Below are 23419 nucleotides of genomic sequence, written 5' to 3'. Positions count from 1 at the left end.
TTTACTTACAACCCTGCTGAACAGATATTTGTTGGCTTTCACAGCTGCAGAAAAGCAGGTCTTGATTAACTTTAAAATGTTATCCTGCTTTCATTTGAATGCTTTGAAATTAATCAGTCTTCCAAAACAACTGAAGAAGGAATCTGATGAGGGTCAGAAAATTGCCGCTCACTCTTCTTTTCATCATAGCTAAAAATACAGTGTCCAGTCCTACAGAATCATCAAGATCTGCCAGAAAAATACAGAACATCTACTCCTACTGGCTGGCATTCAGTTAAAGTAACACATCTACTCAGCACTTAAGATCTTGTCAAAGAAAATTTTTCCTCAATATTTTGACAAACTTAATTTAATTCAAGACTTCTGTTTGATTTTAAGAATGATTGAAACTAAAAGGACATCCCAAAAGGCAATCCCAAGTACAAATACAAGCTGGATGGAGAATGGATTGAGAGCAGCCCTGAGCAGTAGCACCTGGGGGTGTTGGTTTACAAGAAGCTCAACATGAGCCAGCAGCGTGCGCTTGCAGCCCAGGAAGCCAACCGTATCCTGGGCTGCACCAAAAGCAGCGTGGCCAGCAGGGTGAGGGAGGGGACTCTTCACCTCTGCTCTGCTCTCATGAGACCCCACCTGAAGCCCTACATTCAGCTCTGGGGCCCCCAGCACAATAAGAACTTGGACTTATTACAGCGAGTCCAAAGGAGGACCACAAAGATGATCAGAGGGCTGGAGCACCTCCTCCTACAAAGACAGGCTGAGGGAGTTGGGAGCGTTCATCAGCATGGAGAAGAGAAGTCTCCAGGGAGACCTTATAGCGGCCTTCCAGTACCTAAAGAAGGCCTACAGGAAAGCCCCTCAGGCAGGGGGGCTGGAATTAGATGATCTTTAAGGTCAAACCCAAACCCAAACTATTCTACAATTGAACTTCATTTGGTGTGGTGAAAGGTGGAAGGTTTCCAATCCAAACCATTCTGTGATTCCATGATTCTATGGCATTTGCTTTATTGCACATCCATTTCTCTTTCTCTCCAATCTCTTTTTGAGCATGCTGCTTCTGTGGACAATTCCCAGATTGCTGGTGTCCCTGTGGTATATACCAGCAACACCACCCAAATCAAGAAAGCTTTATAAATGCTCCCACCTTTTGAGTATGTTGAATCACGGTTCAGACTCGAACCACTGAAAACACTTAATTGCCACACAAGCTGCTTGCCTTCTCTCAAGAATCAATACTCCTTGAGCTGACTTCCTTCTTACTCAAGTGTTTTGGTAATATTTTCAGAGTACACGCAGCACCAGATGATAGACTGTAACGAGATTTTAACACTGGCGCATAAGAACAGATAAAGTGCTGATGGCATTGTTCATTTTCAGATACTGCCAGCACTGTAGCAACATTCTTAAGTTAAAAGGTTCGTGAAGTGTGAGACACTGTAACTGCATTCAGCCTAGTCTTCCCCACAGACATAAGCATTCACACTGTTAATCTGAAACTTGCTGAACACCAGAAATATCTTGTGATATGCCACTGGCATTGCCTCAACTCTCCAGTTAGGCAAGGTGTACTCTTCATCTGTAAGAGTATGGGACACCTCAGATACCCACTTATTTCACTGTCAGGGAAAAATAAGAAGTCATTAGTCTTATCCCCTCAAGATGCTTTGCTACTTTTCACACTGTATCGCTTTCCACAAACTTGAGCTGACCATTAGAACATTTTGAAAAACAACTCCCCAAAGAGATTAGCTGTAATTTTAACTAAGCAAAGAATTTATCTGCCTCTGTAGCTCTTCCGTCTCAGCAACCTTGCACAGTAATCAGCCAGAAATTTAGCATTAAAAAAAAAAAAAAGTACAAACAGACAATCTGTGCTTGAATCATCTAAAAAAAAAAAAAAAAAAAATTCATTTTCACTTACCCTTTTCTCCGACAAAGTAAAGGTTTCAGACAGATAAAAAAGAGAGCGCAACTCCTTTCAAAATGAGTTTGGGCATACTAATCACCTCACAAGCCTGCCTCACCCACCACAAATCAATCCATAGCCATTAAAATTCACTTAGAAAGAGAATATATTGGAGGGAGTGGTACAGCTGGTTCTTCAAACAATAGTTTCCACTGTAGGTTATGGGATAACTTCTGTTATGCCTAGGAAGTCTGAAGGTTATGGAACTACGTGACTATTTGCTGTAAGGTTTGCCAAAGTGAAGTTAGTAGCCAGTAAAAAAGTAATAGGCAGGCTTTTCAAGTGGCGTTATTCTTAAGTAATACAATATTTTAAGTGTACATACAAGGCAGCCTTATTTTTATTTATTTATTTATTGCTGGCAGGTCTGACATAACTCCCTCTCCTCCATCATTTTTCTATGTATTATAAGTGGGCTCAGGAATTCCTATTTCTTCTGTGAGCAGAGCACCAGGGAGCAGAAATTAGACGAAGTCAAGGGGCCTGACAAGGAAGAAAATTCATGTTATCTATTTAACCCATATAGATTCAACAGATCCTGACTATGCTTGTTCTGAAGTATTAGCCAGATAATGGATTGTCAGGCTGCACTCAATGGTTTGAATCCACTCACTCCTATACTGTGTAGGGTTTGGTAAATTAATATGCTTTACAGATTTCCAGAGTAAACTACAGTTTAAAATAGCGCTAGATACTAGCAGTGCAATTTCAGGTAGAAGCTACAAACATGCTTCTGTTGGCCATCTTCAGATGGCTCTTGAGATGCATGCACAAAATAGCATTGTGATTTCAGGCCCCAGTTTTCTAAAGGGTAGTCCATCACATAGATTACAGGTCAGGTAGAACAGTTTGCATGGACTTTCATAGAATAAATTCTTACCTCTGAAACCAGAATTGTTATCGTTTTGGCTGTGGAACTTTTTTGAGGTGGGGGCAATAAGGGGGTGCTTTTTTTTAGTATTTTCTCTCTTACAATCTGTTGCCATCTTGTTAAGAGTAGCCGGTCTTCAACAGCATGTCTTTAGAAAGGAAGTAAAACCAAAACCACAAAAAAAAAAAAAAAAAAAAAAAAAAAACACCCTATTTCTAAGCAGTTGAAGCGATCCAGAAGTCTAAGATTAAAACAAACAAACAAACAAAAAACATATCTTTTTCCTATTAAATTCAACAATTTCTCAAACAGAAGTGATGCCATTTGTCTGACTACCGTAGGCACATTTCACAGAATGATGAAATCACAGAATGGGCGAGATTGGCCGGGACCTCCGGTGGCCATCTGGTCTAACCCACCCTGCTCATGCAGGGTCACCTACAGCCAGTTGCCGAAGACCATGTCCCTTTGGGTTTTGAATGCATTCAGGGATGGAGACTCCACCATCTCTCTGGCATCCTGTGCCAGTGCTCTGTCACTTGCACACAGAAAAAGTTTCCTGATGTTCAGACAGCACCTCCGGTGTGCCAGTGTGCCATTGCCTCTTGCCCAGTCACTGGGCACAACTGAGAAGAGCCTGAGCCTGCCTTCTTTGTACCTTCCCTTCAGGTATTTGTGGGCATTCATGCAATGCCCCGAGCCTCCTCTTCTCCAGGCTGAGCATTCCCAGATCTTTCTTCTTGCCTCATGAGTCAACACTTCCAGTTAACTCCAGTGGTTAGGTGGAAGAACTGAGCCCCTTTCAAAGCCCAATAAAAATAATAATAATAATAATCCCAATGCAAAAAGTAAGACAACTATTATAATAAAATAAAGCTAATACCAGTTGTTGTGGAATTCTTAATGTTTCACAGTGAACTTGATGACAGTTTAGGTCTTTCTGAGAGCACAGCTGCTGGGGCCGTCTTTGAAAAATAAATAAAAATAATAAAAACAGCAACTCAAACATTCACCTAACAGACGGAGAGCTGCAGAACTGAAACCTGTAGGCATTTGGAAAAAAATATTTCACGTATTTCAGAATACATCGGGGTCCTAAATTATGCTGGGTTTTTGTATTTAGAGAGAAAAATAAGTGTGTTGGAACTAATAATAAGCAGACCAAAAATCACATTTGGATTAGGTAAGTTCCTTGCCAAGATACAGAACAGCATGTTTTCTAAATTTTATTTTGCTTTTCCCCTTGGTCCCCAGAGAGGCAGCTATTGTTTTAAGTGGAAACAGAGACTTGCAGGATGCTCTGATATCCAGAGGAGCAAAGCAGTCTTCTGAAGGCTATGAGGAAGTTCTCCTTCCAGAGAATCTCTGGATTTATTTTTTTTCTCAGGAAAAGATGAATGCAAAGAATATTTGGGAGGCAGAGTAACACAATTTTCAAATCACTAGTTAGTAAATTCTGTGACAGTAATAAGGATTAGAGAGAGAGAGAAAAAAGAAAATAAAAAGCCACACATTTCCTATTGATTAAAAGACAACTTTTTTTTTCCTTACTCTGTGGCACATACACACACATGAATATCAGAGTTTCAGTATTTATTGCTCTCAGGCACTTTCAAAATATAAACAAAATTACAAATTCTATACAGACTTCAGACAGGTGGACTGAATATACAGGCAAAATTCCTGAGGTAACAACAACACTGAAATCAGTGGAGATATTCTTGGGGGGGAGGGGAAACTATAATCATAACTAAGCAAGTCACTTCTACGAATGCTTGTGGGTGAATTGTTTCATTTCTGCAGTAAACAGAAATGAGCTCATTGTCAATAGGCCAATTAATCCTGATAAACTACAGAAACCATTACTACATTATATTATATATTCTGGCAGACAGTTCTAGAAATGAAAAGAGCTCTGAAAGCTGATAATTAAGACAATAACTTCACTAAGTTCTGTGTTTCACAAAGAACTGTGTTTTTTGCCTTAACAGACAAACACATAGGCTTTCATAAGGGAAAATACGTCACAGTTATTTGTCCAGGTAACCAGTTACATTGCTGGAATTCATTCGACACTGTAGGCATGTACGATGCAGTAGCCATAAGGCTTAGGGAACACAGATCAATAGCCAGCAAAGTAATGTAAAGAAATGCAATCCCTGTGCAGGAAAACTCAGTCATCTTTTCCAGTTCTACCACTTGGTAAGGGTCGTAGGATAAGCAGACCTACAACAGAGTTCACAAACATCCCCTCCTGATCCTAAAATGCAATAAAAGAGGTATTTTAAGTGCTTCATGTTACACCAGTTGTACCTTCTGGTTATGACACTAAAACATTGCAGGGATCTATTGAAAACATCAGCAAGGATTGGCTAGCAATGGAATTACAAACTTACATTTAGTATGTTGGTCATGTCTAGTGGCAAAATACGTATTAATTATGCCTTGTGGATCACAAAGAATATTTTCGGTGACAGAATATAAGATTGTGTAGCAGGACAGTCACTTTCATCTCAGTTTCTATACAGAGAAATTATCATAATTTAAGATTATTTCCCAACAGGCAGCTCCTGACATTTTCAGAACTAGTGTCTCCTTTTGGTTAACAATGGCAAAAGTAACAGTGATTTTTATGGAACTTCTCATAAATGTCAGATCTATAAACACATTCAACATAGGAAGGCTCTTAAAGGTACTTCATACAAAGATAGTAAGTAAAAGTAGTAACAGAGATTGTTATCAATAAGAAGAAAAACAAAAACACTGTACCCTAGTATTTTTAATAAGCTACCACAACTGTTATTGCTACTCAGTTATGCATGTCTTCACACTCAAGATTTCTAGCCTACTCTAGATTAGCACCACTTATATCAATCTTATACCACTCCCAGAAAAAAAAAAAAATCTTACTTCTACAGATAGTCAGAACAAAAGAGAAAAAATATAAAAAAAAATAAAAATAAGCACCTACCAATTCAAAGGAGCACTGATTTACTATGTGTCTTCTTACAAACCCGGCCTTGTTTTCCTTTCTGCTAATTAAAATGGCTATTCCCAAAAAGGTAGTGTGGAAAAGTGTGCTTACAATAAAAGCATCACCGACTTTGGGTTAGGCTACAGCACTGTAATGAAAAGACCTCAAAGCTGCAGTGTGTGTGTGTGGGGGGGGGGGGGGGAGGGGGGGGGGAGCTTTCTCAAGCCCTTTGTATTTTTAATGTAATTCGTAAGACCTCCTGTAAGTTTGTTTTCCTTTGAGATGAACTTCATACAGAAACTTTAAGAAAACACTGATCATGGTGCCTATTGCACAAGAACAACAGATGCGACTCCAATGGAGTAGCTTAGGCTTGAGCTCTGTATCAAAGGACAGTGCTCTGATACTCACCTGCTCCCAGCCTCCATGCATTTCAGTCTGGTGGCTGGTAACTGCTCACGGTTCTCAACTGCCAAAACATTTAGCATTGAAGGTGAATTTTTGAGTGCATTTTGAGGTGGACATTTTTTATCACTTTCCTGAATAGAGTAGATTACCACAAAGGCTGCCAAAGCTGCAGCTGATACAAACAGAATCACAGAACCATAGAGTCATTTAGGTTGGAAAAGACCCTTAAGATCATCAAGTCCAACCATCACCTAACACTACAAGTCCACCACTAAACCACATCCCTAAGCACTGCATTCACACGTCTCTTAAATACCTCCAGGGATAGCGATTCCACCGCCTCCCTGGGCAGCCTGTTCCAATGCCTAACCGCTCTCTCTATGAAGAAATTCTTTCCAATACTCAATCTAAAACCTCCCTGGAACAACTTGAGGCCGTTTCCTCACATCCTATCACTTGTCACCTGAGAAAAGGGACTGACACTCCTTGCTGCAACCTCCTTTCAGGCAGTTGTAGAGAGCAAGGTGGTCTCCCCTCAGCCTCCTTTCCTCCAGACTAAACAGCCCCAGTTCCTTCAGCCACTCCTCATATGTCTTGTTGTCCAGTCCCTTCAGCAGCTTCATTGCTCTTCTCTGCACACACTCAAACAACTCAATGTCCTTCTTGCAGTGAGGGGCCCACACTGAGGTGTGGTCTCACCAGTGCCAAGTACAGAGGGACAACCACTGCCCTAGTCTTGCTGACCGCACTATTTCTGATGCAGGCCATTCTTCTAGTTGGATAGGCTCATCTTTTCATGTCTTTCTCTCTATCACTGAGAGACCGCTGCTCAGAAATGATTTTTCTCTCTTGGATGTTGTCCTGAAGTCTAGATTGTTCACCAGTTTCTCCCATATTTGGAGTCTGCACCAGGAAAGTCATTGCATTCAAGAATCAATATAGATAGATAATACAGATCAATATGGTTAACATACCTAATAGAATCAGTCACTTGTTCTTTATTTACAGCTCTACCTATTGAAAGCCATCTCACAATACAATTTGGCTCCTAATTTCTATATCTCAAAGTACCCTTCGTAGAAAGCATTAATTGTATAATCATAATAAACTATGCAATCTCTTGTTACAACAAGCCAGCGGTGGTACTACGATTCTTGCATTAGCTAAGAAATAACAGATGACCTTTTTTCCTACTCAATGCTTTATGTTAGTCAGAGAGGTCCGTATTAACATTAGATAGAAAAGTTTTAGCATCACCATAAATTTTTATCAACACTGACTGACCCTTTCTGATCTTCCTAGAACATACTTTACATCATTCTGTGTAGCTCTTTTATACACCTTTTGAAAGTATGAAATATTTTCTTTAAATAATGTAATTTCTGTTATAGCAAATAAAAGCCTGATAGCAAGACTAATAAAAACAGATAAAGAGAATTTATTCTGCAATTGGATGTTTGGGCATAGTGATGACAGATTTTAATTTAATAAATTACGAGATTCATAAAGTATTGCATCTGTGATTACATTCTGATGCTAAAAAAGGAAGGGGGGGAAGAAAACAGTAGAAAAAGAAAGAAATGAAGATCTTGACATTTCCAGAGGGTAAGGAAGTATCTACAGAGACTTGTGTTTCTGTCATAACAGAATTATTGCAAGATAGCAGAGTGTAAACTGCAAGGTACATTTTTTGGTAAATGAGAATGCAGTTGTGTCTGTTTCCGATACTCAGAGCCAGACTTCCTTGTCACCAAGTATCTTCTCTGAGCATATGTCAAGTGCTGCTGAAGGTATCAGCATAGCTGACTAAAAACATGTGCTTTGAAAGAAAAGCATCAAGTGACTCATTCCTTGAAAACAATATTCCAACAAGGCTCCTACTTTAACTCAGAAAAAATACAGCAACTTCTGTAAGGCATGATAGGAAATGTACCATCTATGAAGGATACCAAATTGGATAAAGGTTATATTTTGAATTTCTCTGTATTTTTGCAGAAAATACACCTTCTCATTTATTCTGTTTTTTATCCACATATTTCCTTCTAATTTCTTGTAACTTAGAATTTTGAACTTGGCTGAAGCTTTTATTTTCCCATTTATAGTTATGTAGAGATGCTACAAAAATCACAAATGGAAATGATTTTCATTATTTTATCTTTAATTTTACTGATGAACTGCATTGTCATATTACAAAAAAAAAAAAAAAAAAAGTCATACAAGCCCCAGATCTGGGATACCGTTGTAGCCTTGTGTATATTAATGTACTCCAATTGCTATCAGTTCAGCTGTTAGGTGAAAAGTTTATCTAGGGACAAAGACTTTCAGGATACCAAGTAAAAAGCAGTCTAGAAGAACCGTATTGTAAATTTTCTTGGTCAAATGCCGTTCACAGGTCAAAACAGGGAACACCACCCAGCCCATTCCCCATATAGACTTATGTAAACCAACTTATATACCTGAAATTACAAGGATAGTCTCCAAACGTTTTCAGATACTCAGTGAAAATAAACTTTATAGAGAGAGTGTGCCAGAAGGCAATCTAAATTAGGTGCTCTAAATCGTCTTTTGAGAAGCTATTCTTTCTCTGGTTCTTTCTACAGAGAGACTCAGGAATGCTTCTTGGCACAGAAGGCCTAAACTTGTCCATGATGGGATATAATGAAGCACACACCTACATTCCCAGTTCACCATCTCTGTGCTAAAATGGTATCTATCATTGTAGCAGAATAAACATGTCGCTCAGGATATACCCCAAAATAAAGGCTAATAAAGTGTAATTCATTAGTTCTACAAACAGAATTATATTAATATAAGAGTCAAGACCCAGTGAAGTTCAAAAGAGCACTTTTACATCACCTTTCTAGAAAACATTCGTGGCCCTTGTGAAGAAAATGGAAACCAGAAAAAGAGTAGGGGAAAGACAGTAATGCCATTTCTTTGTTTAGTTTGTTTTGTTATATGAGTACTATTAAATACTGTAAATCTCTCTCTTGGAAAGATGGACATACAGTCATTGGTGACTCTTAGTCCAATTTTGCACATCTAAATCCCTGAACACCTTTTCAACAGAAGTTCAACCTCCCTTTTTAAATTCTGTTATCAATTTCACTCACTTTTCCATCTCATTTTCTTCTTGATACTTACTTCTAATTATCTGAAAATTTATCCTGCTATCCATGACTTGGGAAACTAAACTCCAAAGTAATGTGTAGGAGATGTATTTTTCATCATTTCACATGACCTAAGAGTCTGATTTTATAAGCCCCTGCCTTTGTGAGTTCATAAACTATTCTCTTGCATTTGTCTCCTGTGACAACCTAGGAAACTTGCAAAAAGCCCCACAAGATCACTCAGCTTGGAAGAGAAATCGAGTCTACTTCTCATTGACTACGTGGAACATGACCATGTCCATCAAACATCTGGATTTCAAGCACTGTCTACATAAGTATCCATATTCATAGCCATATTCTTGGAGCTACATTCCATTTTGAGCTTTATTCTAGAGAAGGACATCATTGCTTTTTCTATGTGAGGTCTACACTTCTACTTTATTGCTTTGACCCATGGAGGACAAGACGAAAGATCTCCAAAAAATAAGAAAGATGGACAAACATACTAATAGGGCTTAGAATTGCTCAGAATTGCTTAGAACTTGGGCTAGAATTGCTCAGAAAAAAAGTTCACTGTAGGTTTCTGTATGAATGTTTTGCCCAGAACTTCACTGAAATTTTGTAAACCTGGACATAGACCAAAGAGTTTTAATTTTGCCTGTTTCAGTATGAAGAGCCTTATGGCTTAACGATGATCTCCAAGAGTTACAATGGCCTAATTGAATATCAACGTAATAACATGAACTCTTTAAAACATTTTATCTCTAATCTTATTGTAGCTATGATGCTTTTGGCTCAAGTAGTGTAAGAGATTCATGCCATCACAGGGATGAGGCTTGAGAAAATTTTTAGAGGACAACGCTATCTGATAGTGCTGAAATACCACACACATAAAAATATCTTTAGCTACCTTCTGCAAGTACTTCTCTAACACTTTGCAGTTCAGACTGACTTCATCGGGTCGAATGAAACACAACTTGTCAACATAATGGTCATTAGCAAAATGCTGTTTTAGGTGTCCATATTCTGCAGTGGTCAAAATGAGATTCTAAATTGACTGTGTAAAACCATAGAGACCCAAGAGCTTAGCCATTACTTGTCACCAACTCCACCCTAAAAGTCTTGTGGACAGTATTCATAACATCAAAGTCCAGGAATCTGACTTTGTTTACAGGAAATCAATAGGATTTGGGTTCAGGCCTATGAACAGGGGCTCAACCCATTTCTGAAAGTTAAGATCTGACACCCACTCCCATCCCCCTTCCCTCCACCCCTTCGATTACCAGGTCATACAGATCAATCCTCTAAACAGTGGTGCCCCACTTGCTGATAGGGAAACTAGTGCTTTCATGACAACATCAGTTATCAAGAGCTAGCTGCTTGTGAACAGAAGGTGCTTGACTATAAAGCTGTGAGATTATGACTGGAACTGAAATCAGAATAAGCAAAATATATTGATTGTGTCAGCAAAACATCTCTTTTGTTTAAGGAATATCTTATGTCTGCCAAACTTAGAATGAAATGTATGACATATTTCATCCTTTTCTCTCACAGTAATAAGTAAAGCACATTTAGCAAAATGGTGGGCATGACTGAACAAATAATAAATAATAATGACGATGCCTGCAGAAAATCCATAAAACATAATTATTCTGGCTTTTATCCAGCATATATAAAAGATTGAACTATATTTCTTTACTGAAGCAAGATGCTTCTGAGAACAAATACCAATAACTATATTAAGAGCTTTAGGTAACACGTACATCACATGAGAAATGCTAATTTCTCAGAAATGTATTTAGCAATACACTTTGCTGTCTTAATAGAACTACTTTTCATACCCAAACTTGTTAATAGGAATACTTTACAATAGAGGACAATAATTAGAACAGAGGTTGAGGTACAGGAGGAGCCAAGAAATAGTACCACAGAGACTGGCAATAATGGCACAGTGTATGCGAGACCTTAATTTTATTAGACATAACACAAGTGCAGATTAGTAGGGGGTTTAAAAGAGGGAAGGAAGGAAAATGAAAAAAAAAAAAAAAACCACCACTCATTTTTTTGTAAGAGTCAAACCAATCAAGAAAATGTATAATTTTAAAAATTTATAAACTAGAAGTTGACAGCAATTTTCCCAAGCACTCAGGCACACTGCCCTTTTATATTACTATGTTTTATGAATTATGAATTCTGGATGACGAGAAAGCCTAAGGGTGACAGCAGAGCTGTAGTGTCAGTAATGCATTGTCATTTCACACTGTGAAAGTTCTACTATACCTAGCTGGATTTTTCAAGTTTAAATAGTGTCACTGACTGCCAAAGATTTCCCTGAGAGGTGTGATGAAAATATATACTCTGTCAGTAAAATGCTAATCCCAATAACTAAAAAAGGGTCAAACACTTTTGAGTGCTTGTCATGTTTTTTGTCTACCATGGGTCTTGAGATACAACTATATGCCTTCACCATAATTCACCTATTTTAAGTCAGACATTGAAGCAGATAACCAATTTTCCAGCTTTTAGCAGAATGAAATCAGAGTAAAAAACAAAAGAAGTGTTTTGTGAGATTTTACATGGCTCCTGTTGCCAAGGAAACAATTTGTTTTGGCTGGGTAATGGTAGCCCTGGCTGCAAAGCTGGCAGTATAGAACAAGGGAGGCTATTTATCTAATAGAGTTCTATATGGACACACATACACGCTTATCCATACATTGAAGAGGGAAAGATCTAGCCAAACTGAATTCCAACAAGAAAACAAGAGTTTGGAAAGAAGGTTGTAAGTAACTTACAGTCATTTGAAGAATCTGTTGACGGAAGAGGCATTGGTACTGGCTTAAGTTGATCACACTGAGGCATTTTAGAATCTACCTGAAAACATGATTCAGAAAAGCAAAATAAAGGTAAAATGCAGCTCTCAAAGACTGTGTCCCATTCCAGCCAAGTACTTAACCAGACACATAATATAAAGGTTCAGACTCAAAAGATGGTGAAGAATCACCTGGAAACTGTCGAATCTAACTCTTTTTTACCTTAGAACCCCCAACTCCAAAACTAAAAATCAGATTCATGACATTATACATAATTTTACCAATTTACTCATATAATACAATATAACATTCTTTGAGGCAAAATGGAAAGGATAGCTCCTAAGGATGGACTTTTGGCCAAAACTGGATAGTGAAACAATGAGGAAAGACACCAAGTGTAAGGTCACCAGCTGATAGAAGAATTGATTGATCCTCCTTCATCAAAAAAGGAGAAAGGTTTGCACAGTGCTAACAGGGGTGCAAAGTGCATCAGGAATATCAAAGAAAAAAAAAACACTGTTCTTTGTTGAAAATATACATCCATTTTAATGAGGTGTCCAAGTCTTATGCTAAGTTAGGGCAAGGTGGAGATAATAGCTGCCATATAAAATCTTCTGTAAGTATTTAGAAGCTGTAGTTAGAAAACAAGGATACTAAGAAAAAAAAAAAAAAAGAGGAGAAAAAAAGGAGGAAACTGGGTAAGTCTGAAAGGGAGAAATGGCAGCCTTATGAAAGGTAGTGCCTCTGAAGCAAAAGGATTAACTAAAGCTTGGATCAGTATCACAGATTTTGCCTTCATCAGAACAAAACTATGTTCTACGAGCAGTAAACTTGTGGAGGGAAAAATGGCCTGTTTTGTTTGTTTTCTTCTCATGAAGACCATGATGATCACTCTAGGCAGAAAATCAAAAATTACAGGTTTAAAAACTATATCTGTGTAAGGTAAATTACTGTGCTCCATGAGCTAAAAGTTTGCTGATTTTCAGTCTTTCATTGAGACTTTAAATTACCCAGTTGATATAAACAATTTTCCGTAGGAATTTCTGCATACAAAAATCTTTATTTTCCCTAAGAAAAAAAATATTATCCAGAGCTTGTTACTAGTCTTAAAGTCACCAATAAGCTATTGAGCCTATTATTTCACAGGAGTGATTTCTCAGCTATTTTTGAAAATAATTACAATTAAAGATTCTTAAGGGACATTGTTTTCTTCTCTCATTAGGAAGTATCCAGGAAGCCTCAATGAATTTGTTGTAAAATAAGGTTTGTTTGATTTTTTAATTTTATTTTTTTTTTCCAGAACTCTTAAGAAAAGAAAAGAAGGTACAACTCTCATACTGCATTTTCAGTCCAAAAAAAAAAAAATGGAGGAACGTCAGTCACTATGCATTTCAAGTGTTTTTATTTCTATATAAAAGATTCTCCATTAGTATAATGATGAGCAACAGCATGTAACCTTGAAAGGAACTTGTTTTGTAATTTCCCCTCTAGAGTCAAACGCAAGCTCTGCTTTTTTTGATCTTCTTCTGTGGAAATGGCTTTCTAGCAACTCACAGCTGGAATAACATAGGTAGTAAGTCTGTTTCCTCTGTGACCACACATGAGACTGTGGAGTAAACAAAGAAGTAGCTATTTTGCTACTTTCATGCTGTAATGTCAAAAGGAAGCAAAATGGTAGCTGAAGATTATATGTAGTGGTTTGTTCAGAATCAGTATAATTTATTTATGGAAATGAGAGACAAATTATGAAGGACAGCAATTTTACTAATTTGAAATACAGATTTGTCTCTCTCAGAAGCTCCAGCCAATTAGACTTGAGACAATAGAGTTTCTTAATTAAAAAAATAAAAATAAATACAAACACACAGACTGTCTCGTGTACAAAGGCTCTGTAATCACTTTACCCAGTGTTAAAGTGAGTATCCAGGGGGAAAAAATGAGTTTTGAAAGGCAAGACTGGTAGAGGGTTAAGTCAGTTTTAGAAGGCCAGCTGATTGACCTAGTCTTGGCCAAGTATTCAGAAGTGCCGGTATCAAATGCACATGCTGTATCTGTAGTATTATCTTAGAAGAATTCATGCTGGGCTTCTTTCAAACTCAGGCTCGAACAGAAAACGGGGAATATTTACACTGCCCTAAAAAAATAAATAATAAAAAAATAATAATAAACACAGTTTTAAGGGGTAGTTAAATAAAACAAACATACAAAGTTACGATCACTGTAATCATTATGTTGCTCCTTCCTGTAGTGCAATACAAAAAAAAAAAACTGTAAATGTTAAACAGTTCTCAATGATAATGCGGTTCTTAGCTAATAAATGTGTTTTATTATACTGTTTCTATCTGTCTAGTAATTATTTTTGCCCTTAAAACCACAGCAACACTAACATAATAAACCAATTAGACTTCCAGCATACAGTCTCCCTCCACAATAAAAGCTGTTTGAACCTACTACTTTTCTGGGTAAGCTTGCGTGTAAATATTTATAACATTCTTTTACTTCTCTTTCCCCCCCCCCCCTCATTTTATTACCTATAGCAAGCCTTCATTATAATTGAGATAGCTTGTATACCCGAGACCTTTTTAGTATGTTGTTCATATCCAAAAAAAAAGTATTCAGTTATTCAAAAACGTTCAGAAATTTACACCAAGCTCTAAATTTCAACAGGCTCAAGTGAATGTTTTTTCTAGGAATCTATTTAAACTCAACACACTTGCCCACTCCTTGAATCAAATGAAACATTTACTTTCACCAGAAGTGGAAGAAAACTGTCTCCCAAAGAGAGGAACAAACTAAATTCTTTGTGTTTTCACCCTATTAATTATTGGATGTGAAAATATTAGATCCTATAATTCAATGACCTGTCATCGGATCTTACTACGTCTACTCTTCTGAAGAGTAGAATACATAGTATAAAAAAGGCTGAAGAACATAAATATCCTTTCTAATATGGGCTTTGAAAAAGATGTCTGAATGTTTTTATACTCAGTTTAGGCTTTGCTAACATCAATACACTTTAATATAACAAAAAAAAAAAAAAAAAAAAAACACATCATCATGAATCAAACAGGTGCCTGTTCATTTGAGAGAGTAGACATCCCAGAGAATTCAAACTTCTGATTCCAAGAAATGGACATGACAGAAGGTCACTGGCTATCAACCAGAAGCATTTAATTTAAAGCCACTAGGTGTCACCATATAAATATTCCTAAATAAGAGTTATCAGCCCGAAAAAGTAGTTGGCAATAACAGATAGACAAGGTCGTAGGCAACTGACCTGAATGTAACCTGTTAAGTTTTTAATAAAATGAACTCAATATTCTAACTTACACAGACCTTTAGTAATTTAACTTCAAAATAAATGTTTTCCCAAGCAAAACCTTCTCATATCAGAAGGTGGCCTTGTTGTGAGAAACTGTCCCACACAGACTCTTCACACTTGCATGTTCATTGAGCCATTTAGTCCCCGCACTGCAATTCCTCAGTAGAAATAAAGTTATTCTGTAGTAGCTTTCTGTTGTCACTGAGACCCTAATGTGGCCCCACTGCCATGATGACATATCCTACTGGGAACACAGAAATGAAGGGCAAATTTAAGTAATTTATCTTACCAATGAACTGTTATTAAACTGTTATCTATTACCTCAAAGGCGCAGGATGTTCCAGGCGTGTAATACTGCTTTAACAGGCCTACTGAAGTGATTGTGTACTTCAGTCACTGTGGACTGGTACTTCCCTACCGTAGTGATGCTGCTGCTTTGGATGCAAGGCGGAGTCCATGTGTCTGACAGAGGATTATGTGAACAAAACTGGTTAGTACTCCTGACTCATCCCTATCTCTTTCAGCTATCGACAATCTCCAGCATGTCACATCTTGTAATTCACTTATGGCTCCTTGTTATGCTACTGTTCTGATTAGTAGTGACATTTCCTTGAATTTACACAATACTGTTTATTGGATATACCCTAAGTATCTAATGAAAACCACAGATACTCCTCAGAAAAATCAGAAAGCAGCTGAAGAGTTTTAATAGCTATTTAACTATGATTAATGAAATAACTGACATAGTAGCATGAAACTAATATAGACTTAATAGCCAAGTCTGCATAGAACCATAAAGATTGTACATTGAAGTTAAAAACGTTGTCTGCTTATTTTAACTATTTACTGCGTAGCTGTCCAGACTGTGTGACTAATTATAGTGAAGACTTTCTAAAGAAAAACAAGGTGGTCTATGCTGAAGTACAGCATAAACATCTCCATTTTTGTTTCAAAACATAACGGATGCTTTTAGGTAAGTAACAACATGGAGATTGCTTCAAAAAATAAATACAAGTGCACCAGAATAAAGTATAGCTCATTGGTTTAATCAGCTCCCACATATGTGAAGGATGTAAACTAGGCTATCTCCGAAAGCTGAAGTGGAAGAGCAAAAGAGAAAGAGAGGTAGAGAAAGAGAGTATGACAGTATGTGCAGCTTTGACAGATGAAGAACAAGACCAGAAAATAGCTAACATCTCTGGCAGCTTGAAATGGAAATCAGACAGAAACTCCCACTGGATTTTTTTTTTTAAACCCCGCATTTTGACTGCAGCTATCCATCAGTGCCGTGCCCCTAACTAGTCTATTGTATATGCATATAGTAAATTTAGAAGTATAAAGGGGGCGTATTTGGCTGTCTGTCTTCAGATCTGTTTGTCCTGTTGTCCCCTGCCTAAAAACTAGACAAGAAGAGATACCTTAGAAAAAGAAATAGTATCAATAGCATTGATATTACAAATCTGCAGAGAAACTAAAGAGAATTCTAGTTACCAAGTAATAAATTAGCTTTTTCTTTCCTAAAATTATCTTCACGATTCCCCATCCTTAGACATGAGCAAACAATGCAATTCTCTCTTTTTTTTTTCCTCCCCATCACAGAAGGGCTATCAGATAGAAACTATAGAATTATTTTCCTAACGCAGGCTCTTGACCTTCCTTTCTGCTTCTAAATTATAATGCTCTGTAATTGTTCTTCTGAGTATCTGTTCTGGAAAAGTTTAGATACTGACAAATCCAGCCTACAAAAACACAGTATTTCTGAAGAAATTTATTAAAAGATCTTCTGAACCATGGACTGCAGACTTCTAATGGCAGCTGTTGGCATAGTGCAGTATATATTTCAATGAACTATCAAAGAGGGGGTAGTTTTCCTTTCTTGCGTCTTTCCGTATAGCACCAAAATGGATGGTAGGATTTATAAGACTTTCCAGTTCTTTCAAGGTAAGAGCAGAGAACTTATTTAACATCCATCTTTAGAATGACAGCACCTGAAGAGCTATGAGGCTTGTAGAGTAATACTGGCACAAAAATAAACTGATTTAGGTGAAATCTGGTGGCCATGTTAGGAGAAAAAAGCTAAGATTGGGGCATAAAACAATACTAGCTCTAAGAGAGATTAAGAGACTAACATGCCAAAAGGACATGCACTGTGATAGGACTGAATTAATTTCCACTAGGAATGGAACTCTGAAGGACAGAAAACATGCTTTACTAAGACTAAAACAGCTATTCAGAATTAACATTTTGTCTTTAGACCTCTTTTTTAATTTTTTCCCCTTTCCCACTGTGAAGCACTCTCATAAACTCAGAGTTTATGGCCCTTTTGACAACAGATGAAGAGCCTACTAAGAGGTCATTCAAAGCTAAATGCTCCAATCTTCCCAATGCTGTTGCTGGGTCCTTCTCCACAGATTACTTACTCTATTTGTGCATTTCAGCACTCACAGAAAACGTGATTAATCCCTCTGTGATTCCCATCTGTCTTTCAGCTAGAAATGACAAGTCCTCAATAATGTGACCTTTTATCCCCTGTCCCCATTCTTTTAAGTAGCAATACCTGATCAGTTAATTTTGGCAACTGTAGCTTAGTGCCCCAAAGAGCCTACTAAGCTTCTTCAGCCAACCAGTTCACTTTCTCTCTCCCTCCTCCCATCGTGATTTCTGAAGAAATCTCCTGGTACACGAGGGTATATGGTGAGGTTAAGGTTACCTTGGTACAGCAGGAGGCAGACGCACAGGAGCTCACCTCTTGAAGGGCCCAAAGCTGCCTAAGGAGTAAGATACCATATTTACATATTAACATTTGAAGCTTTGTTGTTCACAAGGAAGACACTCATTTTACACAAACCATCATTCAGTTTCACTCATCACGGGTTCCCAAGGGCAGGGAGGTACGTGCCTGAAACTGATGCAGACCTGTGAGGAGGAAGGCCCAGGGCAGATGGCTGCCCCTTGCAGGGCACAGGTCCAGGACAAGCCAAGAATTTAAACTGCTGCCAGAGACCAAGCAGGGCAGGAGCATACCTGATACCCTCCCTCCCAAATTTTCATCTTTTGATCTAGGAATAGTGCTGCGACACTTCTCAGCTTTTACCTTGACGCTCTTTATGTACTGACTGGCAATCAGCAGAAGCCCAGGTTTAATCACTTGAACTGCTGGCAGCTTCTGACAGAATTGATCACCAGATTTTTATCACCTGGAGCACTTGGCTGGGGCAGAAACACTGCAAGTGCCGGGGCCCTTGCTGGAGTTCAGCCGTCAGTGCTCCCACTGGTCCTGTGGGGTGACCTGGCAAGGGAACCCCAACACACACACATACATACACACATTTGGGAACAGGCCCTGCCAGCCTGCGGGCACCCACCAGCCCGTCTGGCTCTGACCTCTGATGACTGCTATCAAGTATTACATGCAAAAGGCAAAGAGTTGATCAGAGCAGCTGAAGTTAGTCGTCTTTTGCAGGATACAAGCAAGACAAAATGTTGACAACCCTGGTGTGCCAGCCGTTGCATGTCTCGTTTCAGTCAGTCAAACACAGGCTGCAGCATCTGTCCTTTCTTAGCATTTAACCTGGACTCCAGGATGATAAACTCATGAAGAAACCTGCTGTAATGAATGCATTATAAATGCAGTGCAGGACACAGCCTCCAGGAGCCTCGCAGACCCAGAGGTGCCGACCCAGGTGCCTCCTTCCTCTGAGCATCTCAGTGACTTTACCCCAGCCCGTGCCATCGCCTGGTGGGGAGGTAGGGGCACAGGCAGTGCTGGCCGAGGATACGTCTCCTCTACCACGGGGTGAGGGCTGCTGCTGTCACTTCCACCCCCTCCAGAGAGCCCAGCTAGGATAAGGAGATAGATGACAGCGGGTTGGATGGAGTACAGTCTGAGCACGGCAGTGATTATATGAGTGCTCTATCAGATGGGTCTGGCAGGGATATTTTTAGCTACAATTATTTTGTAAAGTTAACTCTTCACTCCAGAGCTTCAAAACCTGGAGTGATTCTGTTTCTTAAATCCTAAGAACCTTCACATTGACTGAGGCATATCTTCAGTTATGTAATTTTTAATCGATAGCAGCAGCTGCCGTTTCCACTACATAGATACAGATATTTCTTGCACTGGTGATTACAGTTTCTTAGTATGATGACACAGTCCTTTAACAAAGGCTACAGTTCAAGGTTATTTAAGGGTTACTGCTGATTCACTATTAGCTCTTTATACGGGATTAACAGACAATTGATTTGTCCTGCTCAAACTGTGTAATAGTTTTTGCTTCTGAACAGTGAGAACTGAGAACCCACCACTGAGAACCCCCCAGACCTGCCAGGCTCCTCGGCAGTGTCACGGCAGCAGGGACAAAGACACACTTGACATAAAAACCCCCAGTACCTAGAGTAGCCGTGGGCAGCAGCCAGGTGTCCTGAGGGAGGAATTTGACTGAACACTCCCACCAATAATCAGATGTAGTGCTGACCTTTACGAACAGTGCAAGCCATATCCCTTTCCTTATTTATTTGTCCACAGGGAGCGAGAAGAGAGCTGTTTGCTTTAGGCAACTGTTCTTTTCTTTCTGACAGATGTAAATGTCAAAGGATGTCTGGGTAGTAGATACCACTTAATGTCACCATTATTTTGGTGACTAACAAAAGCTGCCCGTGCATCTATAAACATCATGCAGTAGCCCTCTAGAGGGTAATAGGAATGGCAAGCCAATTGTGTGAAAATGTCTTCCCACTGACAATTTTTATCAGTGGGGCCTGCTGTTTAAAACAATACAAAACAAAAGAAAACAAAAACTTCCCCGATGCTGCTGGCAAAGTAGCACTCGCCCTAGGATTCTACCAGTTCTGAAACCAAGTGATTTGATCCACCAATGTCCTAACCCAGGTGAACATAAGACTTGCACTTGAACCATCAAAAGTGGCATTTTCCTTTAGGAGGTTGGTTCAGGAGACATGTGAAGCTCATAAGTCTGCCTCCTGCTGAGATGCCATGTGGTGGCTGTAGTTCTTCCTCTTGCACACTCTGTAAAATCTGTGCCCTTTTGTATTGTGAAGCCTCCCAAGAACATCACAAGCCCTTTTGACTAAATGCTTGGCAACTTCATTTTTTTTCTTAGTAGGGTTTCAAGCAAACTGTCTATCATAAGAAGTTAGTTAAGATTGTATAATTACACCAGCTTACCATAGCCCACACTGCCTGTGTGAGACATGACGGACTTATTTTAAACTTGCATTTTATTATTATTATTATTTTACAAAACCGAAGAGTGAAATACATTTGAAGTATCTTTCTTGAGCCTTGTCTTGCCTTCTAGCACACCTTGGCCTTGTAGCCAAGATAAACTATTCCTGCCATTTCAAACTTTTCAGTCATTTTATGTCTGCTGTCATTTAAGAAGCCAACTTAGACTTTTATCCTCAAAACCCATCTCTAACACCATTGGAGTAATATGAATTTCTTCCATGTCAGTTGCTACCTCTTGGTTTGCACCTCTCTCTCTCCTGTTTCATATGAATTTTAAGAATCTCAATACACTGTTTATATTTTATATTCAGAGTTTTTATTACAAAAATGTAACGATCAATTATCAATTTACTTCATAAATGTAATGATCAATTATCTATACAACTATTTGGAGAAGAAAAAGGTAATTTTCTTAAGGAAACTTAAAACAATAGGAATTTAATAGCAAAGAAATAAATGAAAGTCTTCATGATTTCATCTCAGGAAAATATAGCTACCACTGAATTTTTAAAGCTCAGTTTTAAACCTGACATAACAAGATGAGCAAGCAGCCTGTAATCCATAAAATAAAGGGAGACAAGGAACTGAGATATCTTTTCCTGCTTAGGATCCTTAGATCCTTTCCTTACCAGAAAGGACAAATATTTCAATTTCAAAGCAGAAAGCTTACTTACTGACTTTCAGCATTGCAGGTTTAGAGAAAGCAACAAAGCTATCTGGTAAAAAGTACTTCTCCAAAACTCCAGATTCACAGCAGTATGACAAGATACTCAAAACCAAAAATTACTATTTTTGCCTTTTTAAGAAAGAGCCACTCATGCAGCAGCATATCCGGAGACTTACAAAACAATTGTCAGGTAAATTGAAAGTATATGCAATCACAGTTGCCTTCTAATAGTATTGCCAAGGAAATAAAGGGGAAAAATACCCATTATAATTGCCAATAAAAGGTCACTATTAACATACAGTGACCATAACGAAGAATCTGCAATAATATAGTATGAAAGACAAATACTATAGTATTGCTGTCATAATTAGAGATGACGGAAGACATTAATGTGTTTTTACTAAGAATATTAGTTTAAATCTGAAAGTAAATTTCATGTCACATTTGTATGTAACATTTTTATGTTTGTTTTCCATGAAACATCAAGCTTAGCTGGCTGAAAGAGTGCAAACGTGCTCAAATATACTTAAATATTTGATAAAAGCAAAACTCGCTATATATTATGTTAGTACTACTATATTGGGTGACCATACATATCCAAAGAAAGCAAATAGTCCCTCTTAATTTAAAAATCAATTCTCATAGAAAGGTCCACTGAAAACCAACTTCTTGCCAGAAGTAAATGAAGCCTTCTGATGATTATACACTGCTGTTTTTATGGTTCCAAATGCTCCTGTTAAACAAGAGTTTAATCAACAGAATGCGGAGCCACAGTGAGATGCTTTTGCATGAGGCAGCCCCATACACACACCATGCAAGGCCTTTTGTCCTTCTTTTCTGGGCAATATGATATAGGGCTGTTGTTACATGCTTCCTCCCTTTCCTACTTGTTTCCTGACAATGTTTATCATGCCCATTTACTGCTCCTCACTATCAAAAGTCAGGCTTATTCATCTTCATTTGGTGCTTCTCTTGTCTCCTCTTTGCTATGGTTCTGGTTTTATACCAACGACTTATAAGCCACAGTAAACTAAACTCTTCACGTTAGCCATTACAATTAATTTTCCATCAGGAAATGTAGGTTTTAATAAAACAAATATAATTATTTCTTCCAAGGTAAAATTTCTACTTTACATCTATTTTTACCTATTATAGAAAAAAAAATAAAAACAGCGTGCCAAACATCTGCAAGAACACAGTTCATTTGCTTGTATATTATTTCTCCATCATGTCTTCTGTTCCAGTAAATTGTGTCTCAGGAATTTTCATCTCCATTTACAAAGAATCCAGTGCAATAGCAGCCTCAAACCCACACGGAATCTCTTGGAGCTAATGTAGTATGTTTATTCATAATCAAAGAAACACATTTGAAGAAAGCACAGAACAAATGATGTTTCAGCTCTGATTATCTGCCATGAAGTATTCACAGGGCACTTTAAAAGGGGAAATATTTCCTAATTAAAATTAAGAAAAGAGGTTTGCGCTTTCACTCCAGGCAATTAAATGTAACATTTGCATGCATACAATTCCATGGGAAACAAAACGCAGGAAGTGGCTGTTCGAGTGTCTATTAATTAAAAAATCCAACACTTCACTGTTTGTACTAGCTGGCCTTTTATAAAATCTCTGTAGGTTAATAATTGAATTAAAGTGTGCACAAAATGATACCAGTGAAGGGGTGCATAAAAAGTACAACTCTCTGTTCATAGTAATCATCTGATTATTTTTATTTCCATTAATAAAGATGTATAATTAAAAGAGGTATATGATTGCAGAATCAAAAATGTCAAATAACACAACTACTAAATACCCATCACGTGCTCACTGTGACAGTGTGATTTGCTAGCCAGTTCTTTGTACTTTTTTTGTGTGATTGCTAGCCTGAAAAATGAACCCAAGTCAGAAACCATTATAAATACATTAAAAAGCATTTACTTCAAGAAAATTTCTGCTGTAAAAGAAAATGGAAAATTGTTGAGGAAAACACTGTCATCTGCTACTCAACGTGCAGTTATCTTTAGATGAAAAGCAAGTTCAACTAAACCC

General features: G+C 38.1%; 1 long non-coding RNA gene across 1 annotated transcript in view; it reads right to left on the bottom strand.

The window, feature by feature from the left end:
- Positions 1-4424: 4424 nt before the first annotated feature.
- Positions 4425-23419, bottom strand: part of LOC121065981 — a 32875-nt gene continuing 13880 nt past the window's right edge. Inside the window, exons 2-3 of the long non-coding RNA XR_005817448.1 lie at positions 12119-12197; positions 4425-5094 (exon numbers count right to left, since the gene is read on the bottom strand). This is a non-coding gene — a long non-coding RNA (uncharacterized LOC121065981). The remainder of the gene's footprint in view (positions 5095-12118; positions 12198-23419) is intronic.

Source organism: Cygnus olor, chromosome 2 (assembly GCF_009769625.2).
Source record: "Cygnus olor isolate bCygOlo1 chromosome 2, bCygOlo1.pri.v2, whole genome shotgun sequence".
Taxonomy (NCBI): domain Eukaryota; kingdom Metazoa; phylum Chordata; class Aves; order Anseriformes; family Anatidae; genus Cygnus; species Cygnus olor.
The sequence above is the reverse complement of the archived record's forward strand: the minus strand, read 5'-3'. Positions and strand labels throughout refer to the sequence as shown.